Source organism: Symphodus melops, assembly GCF_947650265.1.
Source record: "Symphodus melops genome assembly, chromosome: 13".
NCBI classification, from domain to species: Eukaryota; Metazoa; Chordata; class Actinopteri; order Labriformes; family Labridae; genus Symphodus; species Symphodus melops.
This window is the reverse complement of record NC_136703.1, coordinates 104,510-115,000: the sequence shown is the minus strand read 5'-3', so window position 1 is coordinate 115,000 and position 10,491 is coordinate 104,510.

Sequence of the window (10,491 nt, the reverse complement as noted above, 5' to 3'; positions counted from 1 at the left end):
GTGAGCTTGAATCTTTGTTATTTGTAAAGTTGCTTATATGCAAAATATTATGGGGAAAAAAATCAGCAATGTCAAAATTTCATTAATAAGAAAAAAAGGTTGATTCTCTGCATGTATAAAAACACCTGTACATGTATAAACTGAGACATTAACCCAACATGAGACAGTCACACAAACACCTATGACGTTGGGCTCCACTTGTGTGTCCAGCTGTAATAATGCATAGTTCTTTCTGTTTGACTTCCTGTAACAATATTTCTATAATAACCTGTGTGACTACCAGTAATAATACCTGTGTGAGCACCTGTATAGCTGTATGACGTCCTTTAAAAACACTTTTGTTAATACCTGTTTGACCCTCTGTGTGAACGCCTGTTAAAATCCGTTAATCTTTATTTGTATCTTTTCATTTCATCACAAATGTTTTCTAGAGACATCCAAAAGGAGATAAAAAACTACAAAGGTCCAACGTTAATCCATTCTGTGTGACTCCCTCTGTGCACAGATGGCTGTATTTATACCTGAGTGCACACCTGTGGTATATGTGGTATATTTTCTCATCTATACCATTTTTATGCATTTTTAACTTTTATCGTCATGATACCTGAATCTAATTCTGTTTTAGGTGTTCTGAAAAAAAAAAATGCAATTATTAGTTATGTAGTTATTCATACAAAATATATGAATTCCAAATAAATGAATGTTACTATTTGATGGTGCTGCTTTGTATTTACCAAAATGAATGAAGTAAAAATCACTTTATAAAAAATCCCAGTGTTTTACTGAAGAAATATCAGATCAGAATGTTGTTGTAAAGTTGAGGTGACACCTGAACCCTCATTCAGGCAGACAACTGGAGCTGCACTGGGTTCACACCTGACAGGTGTCATTCTCCTGAATCCCCTGACCACATTTCTTTCCAGTTGGCAATCTATTTGAGTAGCAAGATTCCCAGTCACTCCCTCTGCTCTCTCATTGACAGCTCTGACCTGCACCAATACTGCACTCTGCCCAACGTTTAGCTCTGACTGAGGCTTTAAGTTCTCATCTTATTGCTTCTCTATTTTTTATGCAGATACTTAAAGTGGAAGGAGCGATGAGGTTGGAGTATCTGTGCCAAATTATGTTCTTCTGCTCCAAACAACTATCATCAACATTTTAAAATCAAATGTTTTTGCTTCAAAGTCGTCTTCAGTTAATTTATAAGCTATTGCTACAGTAAGCACTAGCTAGTTAGCTTTACATAATACTCTCGGCTGACTGGTCTAGGTCCGTAAAAGCTGGTGAAAAGTTAATTATTGGTTGTTAGTTTTCCCTCTTTGTAATGTGGAGAACAGAAATCAGTTGGTTTTGTTTGTCCTGGTTAATATACTTAAGTATGCTCTTAAATGTTTCATATGGTTTTTAATAACTGCAGACTCTACCTCCTGTAGTACATTTAGAGACTGTAGGTACCAGCAGGTCTGATAACTGCAGACTCTACCTCCTGTAGTCCATTTAGAGACTGGAGGTACCAGCAGGTCTGATAACTGCAGACTCTACCTCCTGTAGTTTAGAGACTGTAGGTACCAGCAGGTCTGATAACTGCAGACTCTACCTCCTGTAGTACATTTAGAGACTGTAGGTACCAGCAGGTCTGATAACTGCAGACTCTACCTCCTGTAGGACATTTAGAGACTGTAGGTACCAGCAGGTCTGATAAGTGCAGACTCTACCTCCTGTAGTTTAGAGACTGTAGGTACCAGCAGGTCTGATAACTGCAGACTCTACCTCCTGTAGTTTAGAGACTGTAGGTACCAGCAGGTCTGATAACTGCAGACTCTACCTCCTGTAGTTTAGAGACTGTAGGTACCAGCAGGTCTGATAACTGCAGACTCTACCTCCTGTAGTACATTTAGAGACTGTAGGTACCAGCAGGTCTGATAACTGCAGACTCTACCTCCTGTAGTACATTTAGAGACTGTAGGTACCAGCAGGTCTGATAACTGCAGACTCTACCTCCTGTAGTACATTTAGAGACTGTAGGTACCAGCAGGTCTGATAACTGCAGACTCTACCGCCTGTAGTTTAGAGACTGTAGGTACCAGCAGGTCTGATAACTGCAGACTCTACCTCCTGTAGTACATTTAGAGACTGTAGGTACCAGCAGGTCTGATAACTGCAGACTCTACCTCCTGTAGTACATTTAGAGACTGTAGGTACCACTAGCAGGTCAGCATTTTGGGAACATAATGTTCTCTCACAGTTGTTCAGCATTCCAGGAGTTTCCAGATTGGCTTCTTTCCAAAACTTTTCTGGAAACGACATGTTGTTAGTAAGACGTGAAGGTGATGAGGCGTGAAGTGAAACGGCTTGTTTGTAATTTCATCTGGTTTTTGTTCACTTTAAATAAATTAAGACGACTTTCAGATAAACCTTTTGATTCTGCTGCAGGTGGCTAAATACAGACGTTAATAAAACATGGGAATAGACTCTGTCCTTTATCACACCAGCTCTATCTAATGTGGAAGCATTGAAAATAAAACAATAGAAATGTCATTTCTTCACCCTTTAATATGAAAATAATATCACTGTATAATAGGTGATTATTTAAGAACATTTGTATAATAACCCAACAGTCACACACTTACAGCACAGGTATCTCAGTTCACAAAGAGTGGGTTATTGTAGATGGTGGTGAGTCATGTATGTCACACAAGAAATAAAAACATCTACTCCCATTCACTTCATGTCCCCTTTCCTGTTTCCTTTCCTCCATCCTTTCCCTCTTTAAGGCAGGGGTTTGGGAAAAATTTAAGGAAATGAGCAGAAGGGAAAGAAAAACAGACTTCATGTCGGGAGCTGGGAGCTAATCCTTCAGTAAATGGATGTCTGGACGCTTCAGCTCGTTTTCTTTCATCGAAGTCACAAAATAAAATTCCCTCTTTGGCTCTAAGCCCAGAATAACAAGTGAAACTGCTAAACCTCTGTCCCCCTCTGAGACTGTTGACATGTTAACTGTCTTTTATTACTGCCTGTCTCTCTCTTTGTGATTGTCTTGAGCTCTCATTCTAAAATGGGTGAGTGAGCATTGAGGTGAGATCAGTTTGAGAACCCTAACCCTAACCCTATGTAATTTTTTTGTAAACTTTGGAAATTTAAAAGGATAAGAAAGTAAATAAGTCCAATCGGGGGGTCCAATAAAATGTCCTAAAACAGGGCAAGGTGTCGTTTAAAAGGTATTTGCTATTTGTTTAAAAGTGTTTTGAGGCGCGCCCTTCGCAGGCAGGTTCTACCTCATAAATTAATTTTAAAATTAAATTATATGATTTAGAAATCAAAAGTAAGCTAAAATGAGATTTTAAAGGGTCCAGAGCCTCCTCATATGGGTCTAAAAGTGCTAAAACAACATGCAAAAAGTGCTGGATACATTTAAAGATCAATAAATAGACATAATGTAAAAAAAGGGGGGGGGAGGAAAAGAGGGGGGGGTTTAAACATGCATAAGACATATTAAAAGTAAACCATAAATAAACTAAGATCCCATAGAGGAGGAGTGGGCTATAAAATCCATATGTGAAAGGTAAAAAGCTAAAGTTAAAAGAAGGGGGTAGTTAGGGTTAGGGTCAGGGTTAGGGTTAGGGATAGGGTTAGGGTTAGGGGTAAAAGAGGGACCAGGGTTAGGGTTAGGGTTAGGGTTAGGGTTTAGGGTTAGGGTTAGGGGGTTAGGGGTTAGGGTTAGGGTTAGGGTTGGGGTTTGGGATCGGGTTAGGGTTAGGGGTTAGGGGTTAGGGTTAGGGGTTAGGGGTTAGGGTGGGGTTAGGGTTAGGTCTGGGTAAAAGCGCAGCGTCCTCTGGAGGACGCTACGGGGGGCACGGGCTCTCGGGGGGACCAACGGTTTTAATAAGTAATTAAAACTTTGCAATTAAAACCCTCCTTAAAAACCAAAAGGTTTTCATTAAGACCCTCTTAAGACACTCTAAAATTTGGTTTTAATTAAAAAGGTAACCGGACCACCGCGCAGGAGAGGTCGGCGGAGCTCTGTAGCTGGCTAAAACCTACCCCGTCCCAGGGCCTCCGATAAAAACACCAAGGAGCTGAATGACTTTCATTGTCCTAGAAATTAAGAAAGAGAAAATTAAAAGCTAAATAAATAAAATACATAATTTAAAACAGATAAAATAAAGATCCTATTTATAAGTGCCCTGAACTGAATTAAAAGGCCTGGCGAAAGTTAAGTATAAATGTATCTACAAAATAAAAGAATAAGTGTTAAAATTGATAAAAGGTTAGTTAATAAATGTAAAAAAGTGCATAAATAAAATAAGTGCTTAAATTCACATTAAAACCACACTCATAAAAATACATGGGTTAGTAAAATTGTAGAAACATATATACATCTTTATTTACACTTGTTAAAACATCTTAATGCAGTTCATAAAATAATAGGATCTTTGTTGATTAAGTTAAAAGAGGATAAGAAAGTAAACAAGTATAAGACAAGGAGAGGTCCAATAAAATGTCATAAAACAGGGCAAGGTGTCTTTAAAAAAGGTTTTTGTTATTTGTTAAAAAGTGTTTCGAGGCGCGCCCTCCGCAGGCAGGTTCTACCTCATAAATTAATTTAAAAGATAAATAATCTAATTTAGAAATCAAAAGTCGGCTAAAATAAGATTTTAAAGGGTCCAGAGTCTCCTCATAGGGATCTAAAAGTGCTAAACAAACATACATGCAATAAGTGCTGGATACATTTTTTAAAAAAAAGGGAAAATGTTTCAATAAATAGACATAATTAAAAGGGGGGGGGGGGGGGGTTTAAAACATGCATAAGACAATTTAAGGTAAAACATAAATAAATTAAGATCCCATAGAGGAGGAGTGGGCTATAAAATCAATATTTGAAAAATAAAAGCTAAAGATTAAAAGAAGGAGGGTAGCCCGGCCCGCAGAGGGTCGGCCTGTTAAAACCTGTAAGAGAGGCCCCGGGAGGTCAGGGGGTCAGTATTTTCTAAAACCCACTAAAAGCTATATTAAAAAAGAAGGAAATGGATCCACCCTAATATTTCTCATTAAGACCGGTAGGTTCTATTGTTTTTAAGAGGTGGATCCATTTCCTTTCCGCCGCTCGTCTCTGGACAGTGGTCCAGTCCCTGTTGCTCTCCAGGCCCATGCTCTGCACATTGTGTTGGCCGTGGAGTTTAAAATGTGCATACAAGACAGTGGTGCCATTCCCGCTATTAATATGATAAAAATGCTGTCTAATGCGCGCGGTGATGTCGTTTCTAGTCTCCCCCACATAGAGTCTGTGGCAGGCCTTACATCTTATGGCATATACTGCATTAGTTGTTGTGGGTTTTAAGGCCTGCCACGGGTTGATACCGACTCTGGCATGGGGGTTAAAAATGTGGGGGAGACGGATAAAACCAATGTCCGAGCCTCGAGACGCTTCCCTGTCTTGGTTATTTTTATTAAAATCTGTATGAACCAGAAAGTCTTTCAAGTTTTTGTTCCTGCGATGGGCGGAGATCAGCCGGCAGTCGCCCAGCACGTCACAGCCCTCCCTCGCCCCCTCAAAATTAGACCTGAGAGTTGAAATTAACCTCTTTAAGTTCTCTGAATAAGTGGTTACTAAGGGGACGAGAGTAGGACCGGGCGGCCGGGCGCTGGGATTGTTATATCTATCCTGAAAGGTCCGGCCAACCTCCGCCTTGATGGTTCTGAGGAAGCGTCTCGAGTAACCCCTGGGCCTCAGCGCACTAAAGAGGGTGCTGGTGGCCTCCTCCACATGCTCCGGGAAGGTGCAGATTCTGCGGAAGCGTATCAGCTGGGATTTTATCAGACCTCTGTACGTGTGCCTGGGGTGATAACTGGACTTGTGGAGGAGTGCGTGGCGGTCCGTGTCTTTGAAATGTACTTTGGTGGCCAGTGTTTTGGACTGGTCACTAGAGGCACGGAAGAAGACACAGGTGTCCAAGAATTCTATTGCAGATGTGGAAATGTTGTGTTTCAGTGTTATTTTGGGGTGGTGTGTGTTGAGGGTGTCCAGGAAGGTGGTGAAATCCTGATGTGTGCCGTCCCAGAGGCCGAAGATGTCGTCCAGGTACCGGAAATACAGGAGGGGTTTGGTGGTGAGTGTGGCGAAGGCCGTTTCCTCCCAGTGGGCCAGATAAATGTCTGCGTAGGCTGGCGCATATTTCCGGCCCATCGCACAACCGCACAGCTGGAGGTAGTGCTGATTATTAAAAGTGAAGTCGTTGCGGGTGAGGGTGATGTGCAGGAGTTGTAGGAGGTGGCTGTCGGGTCTGGATGGGTCTGGGTGTTTGTTGAAGAGATGTTTTATTGCAGCTAAACCAAGTGGAGTTTCTATGTTTGTGTAAAGGGAATCTATATCTATGGAAAACAGGAAGGTGTGACCGGGTACCTGAAGGTGTTTTATTTTATTAACAAAATGGTAGGTGTCCTTGATGTAGCTGGGGTGCAGTTTGGAAAGTGGATTGATGAAGTGGTCGATGTATTCTGTGATGGTGTATGTTTCGGAGTTGCAGTCGCTGACAATGGGGCGGCCGACCGGAACCACCGAGGGGACCGTCCAGGTGTCAGGAGGCTTATGGATCTTGGGGAGCAGGTAGAAGAGGCGGGGCCTGGGCTCACTGGGACCGTCCAGATATTGTTTCTGTTTGAAATTGATGAATTTTTGTCTGTAGAGTGTTTCTGTAATCTTTCTAACTAGTGTCTGTGTCTCTAATTGTAGTGGGTGTGTCAGTAGTTGGTAATATGTGTTGTTATTTAACTGTCTATGTGCTTCTAAAATGTAATTGTCCCTATCCTGAATAACTATTTGGCCCCCCTTATCTGCTGGCTTAATGACTATGTGTTTGTGATTACCCAATGTTCTGATGATGCGTTTGTGTTCCTGACTAATGTTGTGCGTTCTATGTGGCAGGGGGCGCCAATGTGTGAGTGCTTGGTTGTTTTTATGGATGAGTTGTGAAATAGCAGGTGAGAGTGTGTCCGTGTTTGGTGACCAGTGGGACGGCCCAGTGAACAGCACGGGGTCCCGCCTCTGCCCCCCCTGGAAGTGATCCAGGAGTTTCAGCCTCCTGTGGAAGGTGTGCAGGTCCCCCCTGAGCTCCGGCCGGGTGGGTGGGTTGGGTGTGGGAATGAAGGTGAGTCCTTTTTCTAGTAACTCCAGCTGTGCAGCTGTGAGGGAGAAACCGGCACAGAGGTTGGTGATGTTGGACTGATGGGGAGGTGTGGTATGACAGTTATCCCCAGTTATAAGTTTAACTGTTCCTTCCAGTACCTGAACAACATCCCGGCCGTGTCAGAGGTCCAGTGTATATTGTCTGTGCCAGTCCGGAAGAGTTGTGAGTTGATGTCTGGAATGAAGTTATATTTGGCAGTGATGGTGTTGTTGAGTTTGGTGAGGAGTGTCCGTTTGTGTGAGTCCAGTCTGGGTGAGAAGTTTATTACAGGGATGTAGATGGTGGCGTTGGGGAAGGTGGTCTGGCTGGTTCTCCACATTGTCTGTAACTGTTTGGTGAATGTGGTGGGGTCGTGTTCTGAAAGACAGTTGTTGAGTCCGGCTGATAAGATGACCTGTGTGGTGTTGTGACTTGGGGTGAGTTTTTTCAGGATGGTGGCTATGTGATGAAAGTTTGCTCCGGGGTAACTGTCTACTTGGATGTGTGGGTCTGTGAATGAAGGGATCCGGGAGAGGTTGGAGTCACCTATGATGAGTGTCCTCTTCCGGACCTCCAAGTGCCAGTCCTGTATTTTTCTGTGTGTGCGTGGGTGTGTGTGTGGTTCCGGGCGACTCGGGGAGCCATGTGCCGCCACAGAGGCCCTGGTGGAGTGAGAGGTGGATAACTCAGATGTTGGGGTTGTTTTCAGCTTTGCTGTCGTTGCTCCCTTCATCATCATGGAATTGTTATCCACCTCTATGCTGGTGTCTGGCTCACAGGGCTCTGTGGCAAGCAGCTCTGGCTCCCCCTGCTGGCTGTGGTATGTATCTGTAGGTGGAGAGGAGGAAATGGTGTTACTGCAGGGTAAAACTATGTTGCTGTAAGGTGGTGATTGTACTGGGAGGGTGCTGACTGGGTGTGGGGAAGGTGAGGAGGGAGGGGAGGAGGGGGCGACAGGGGGGCAGGCAGAGGACCCAGCCCGTGCATGCCCCGGACGGTCGAGTGTGCCCTGGGGGATTGGGTGGATTTCAACCTTCACCCGCCGTCCGGGGTTGCGTTTCGGCAACGGGGGCTGTGCCACTCCGCCGCGTCCCGATGCCGCCGCCGACCCCCCCAGCGTACAGAGGTCTGTGGAGAGAGGTTGTGTGGAGGTGGAAGGGGGGGAGTGAGGGGAGGTGGTGAGAGGAGCAGGGGAGGGGGGTTGATGAAGGTTAGGTTTAGGGCAGGGGGGAGGTAAGGTGGTAGAGGGAGGAGGGGGGGAGGAGGGGGGAGGGTTAGGGTTAGGGAGAGGGGAACCCCGACGGTTAGGTTTAGGGCAGGGGGAAGGTAAGGTAGTAGAGGGAGGAGGGGGGGAGGGTTAGGGTTAGGGTTAGGGTTAGGGTTAGGGTTTAGGGTTGGGGTTTGGGATCGGGTTAGGGTTAGGGTTAGGGTTAGGGGTTAAGGGTTAGGGTTAGGGTTAGGGATAGGGGAAGGGTTAGGGTTAGGGATAGGGGAAGGGTTAGGGTTAGGGTTAGGGGAAGGGTTAGGGTTAGGGTTAGGGATAGGGGAAGGGTTAGGGTTAGGGTTAGGGATAGGGGAAGGGTTAGGGTTAGGGATAGGGGAAGGGGATAGGGGACCCGATCCAGTGCGCTGGCCATCACAGCTCCCCAGAGAGACCATGCCCTACCTCTCATTGAGGCCTTGTGGGTGTCTCGTGCCCAGCCAGGGTTAGGGTTAGGGTTAGGGTTAGGGTTAGGGTTAGGGTTAGGGTTGGGTTAGGGTTAGGGTTAGGGTTGGGGTTTGGGATCGGGTTAGGGTTAGGGGTTAGAGGTTAGGGTTGGGGTTTGGGATCGGGTTAGGGTTAGGGTTAGGGTTGGGGTTTGGGATCGGGTTAGGGTTAGGGTTAGGGGTTAGGGTTAGGGGTTAGGGTTAGGGTTAGGGGTTAGGGTTAGGGTTAGGGATAGGGGAAGGGTTAGGGTTAGGGATAGGGGAAGGGTTAGGGTTAGGGTTAGGGATAGGGGAAGGGTTAGGGTTAGGGTTAGGGATAGGGGAAGGGTTAGGGTTAGGGTTAGGGATGGGGGAAGGGTTAGGGTTAGGGATAGGGGAAGGGTTAGGGTTAGGGATAGGGGAAAGGTTAAGGTTAGTGTTAGGGGACCCGATCCAGTGCGCTGGCCATCACAGCTCCCCAGAGAGATCATGCCCTACCTCTCATTGAGGCCGTGGGGATGTCGCGTGCCCAGCCTCATGATCCAGAGGCGTTCGGACCTCCGCCTCTGAGCCACGCTCCATCTGGGGTCGGCCTCAAGGACAGAGACACGGACCGCGTCCCATCCGTGGAGGACATAGTGTCCCACCACCAGCCTCTGAGTCTCCTTCTTTCTCAAAATGTTGTGCCGATGCTGAGTGAACCTCACCAGGATTGTGTTTCCTGTCTCCCCAACATACTTTGCCCCACAGGTAGCACAGGTAATCAGGTAAACACAATTCCTGGTGAGAGGGCTTCCCCGCAGCTGGCAGCGAAAAATTGTGTTTGTCTTTGTATTTTGCAGCCATGTCTGGTGCTTGAAAAATTGTCTGTGACCTCTGGGTGCAGAGGTCAACAGAGATGGCAGTTTAGCCTTCACTAAATAGGATTGGAGATTCCTATTTTTTCGATAGGCTGCGATGATCCTCCTCTCCTGCAGCACCTGTGTGTCTGCCATAAAGGAGGTGAAATGACCCCTAATTACCCTCACAAGCTTCACGGTCGATGGTGAAAATGTAGTGACAAAGGGGAGGATTGGAGAGGTCTGTTCAGGCCTTTTCTCCAGAAAAGTCTTGAGACTTTTCCTTAAAAAGGAGCGAGGGTACCCTCTAGTGGCCAGAGCTGAGAACAGCGTTTTTGTGGCCTGTTTAAAATCCCCTTTGTCACTACAAATCCTATGAAACCTCAGGAGCTGAGATTTCACCAGCCCAGCAAAGGTGTGCTTGGGATGGTGGCTGGTTCTAAAGAGCAGAGCGTGAGTGTCTGTCTCCTTAAAAAATACCCTCACATCCAGCCTGCCTGTTTCACTGAACCCCGCTCCCTTGTAGGTGGTGGTGTCCAGGAAGTCCACAGAGGTGTAGCTGGTGGTGGATTTGAGTGTGATCGACCTGTTATGAGTGTTCAGAGTGTGCAAGAATATTTTGAAGTCCTCCTCTGAGTGGGACCAGACACCCCAGATATCGTCCAGATACCTGAGGTAATGGAGGGGCTTCTTTTGGCAGGAGGCCAGGGCTGATGTCTCCCACTCAGCCATGAAAATGTTGGCGTATGCCGGGGCAAATTTCTTCCCCATGGCCGTGCCCTTAATTTGGAGGAAGAAATCCT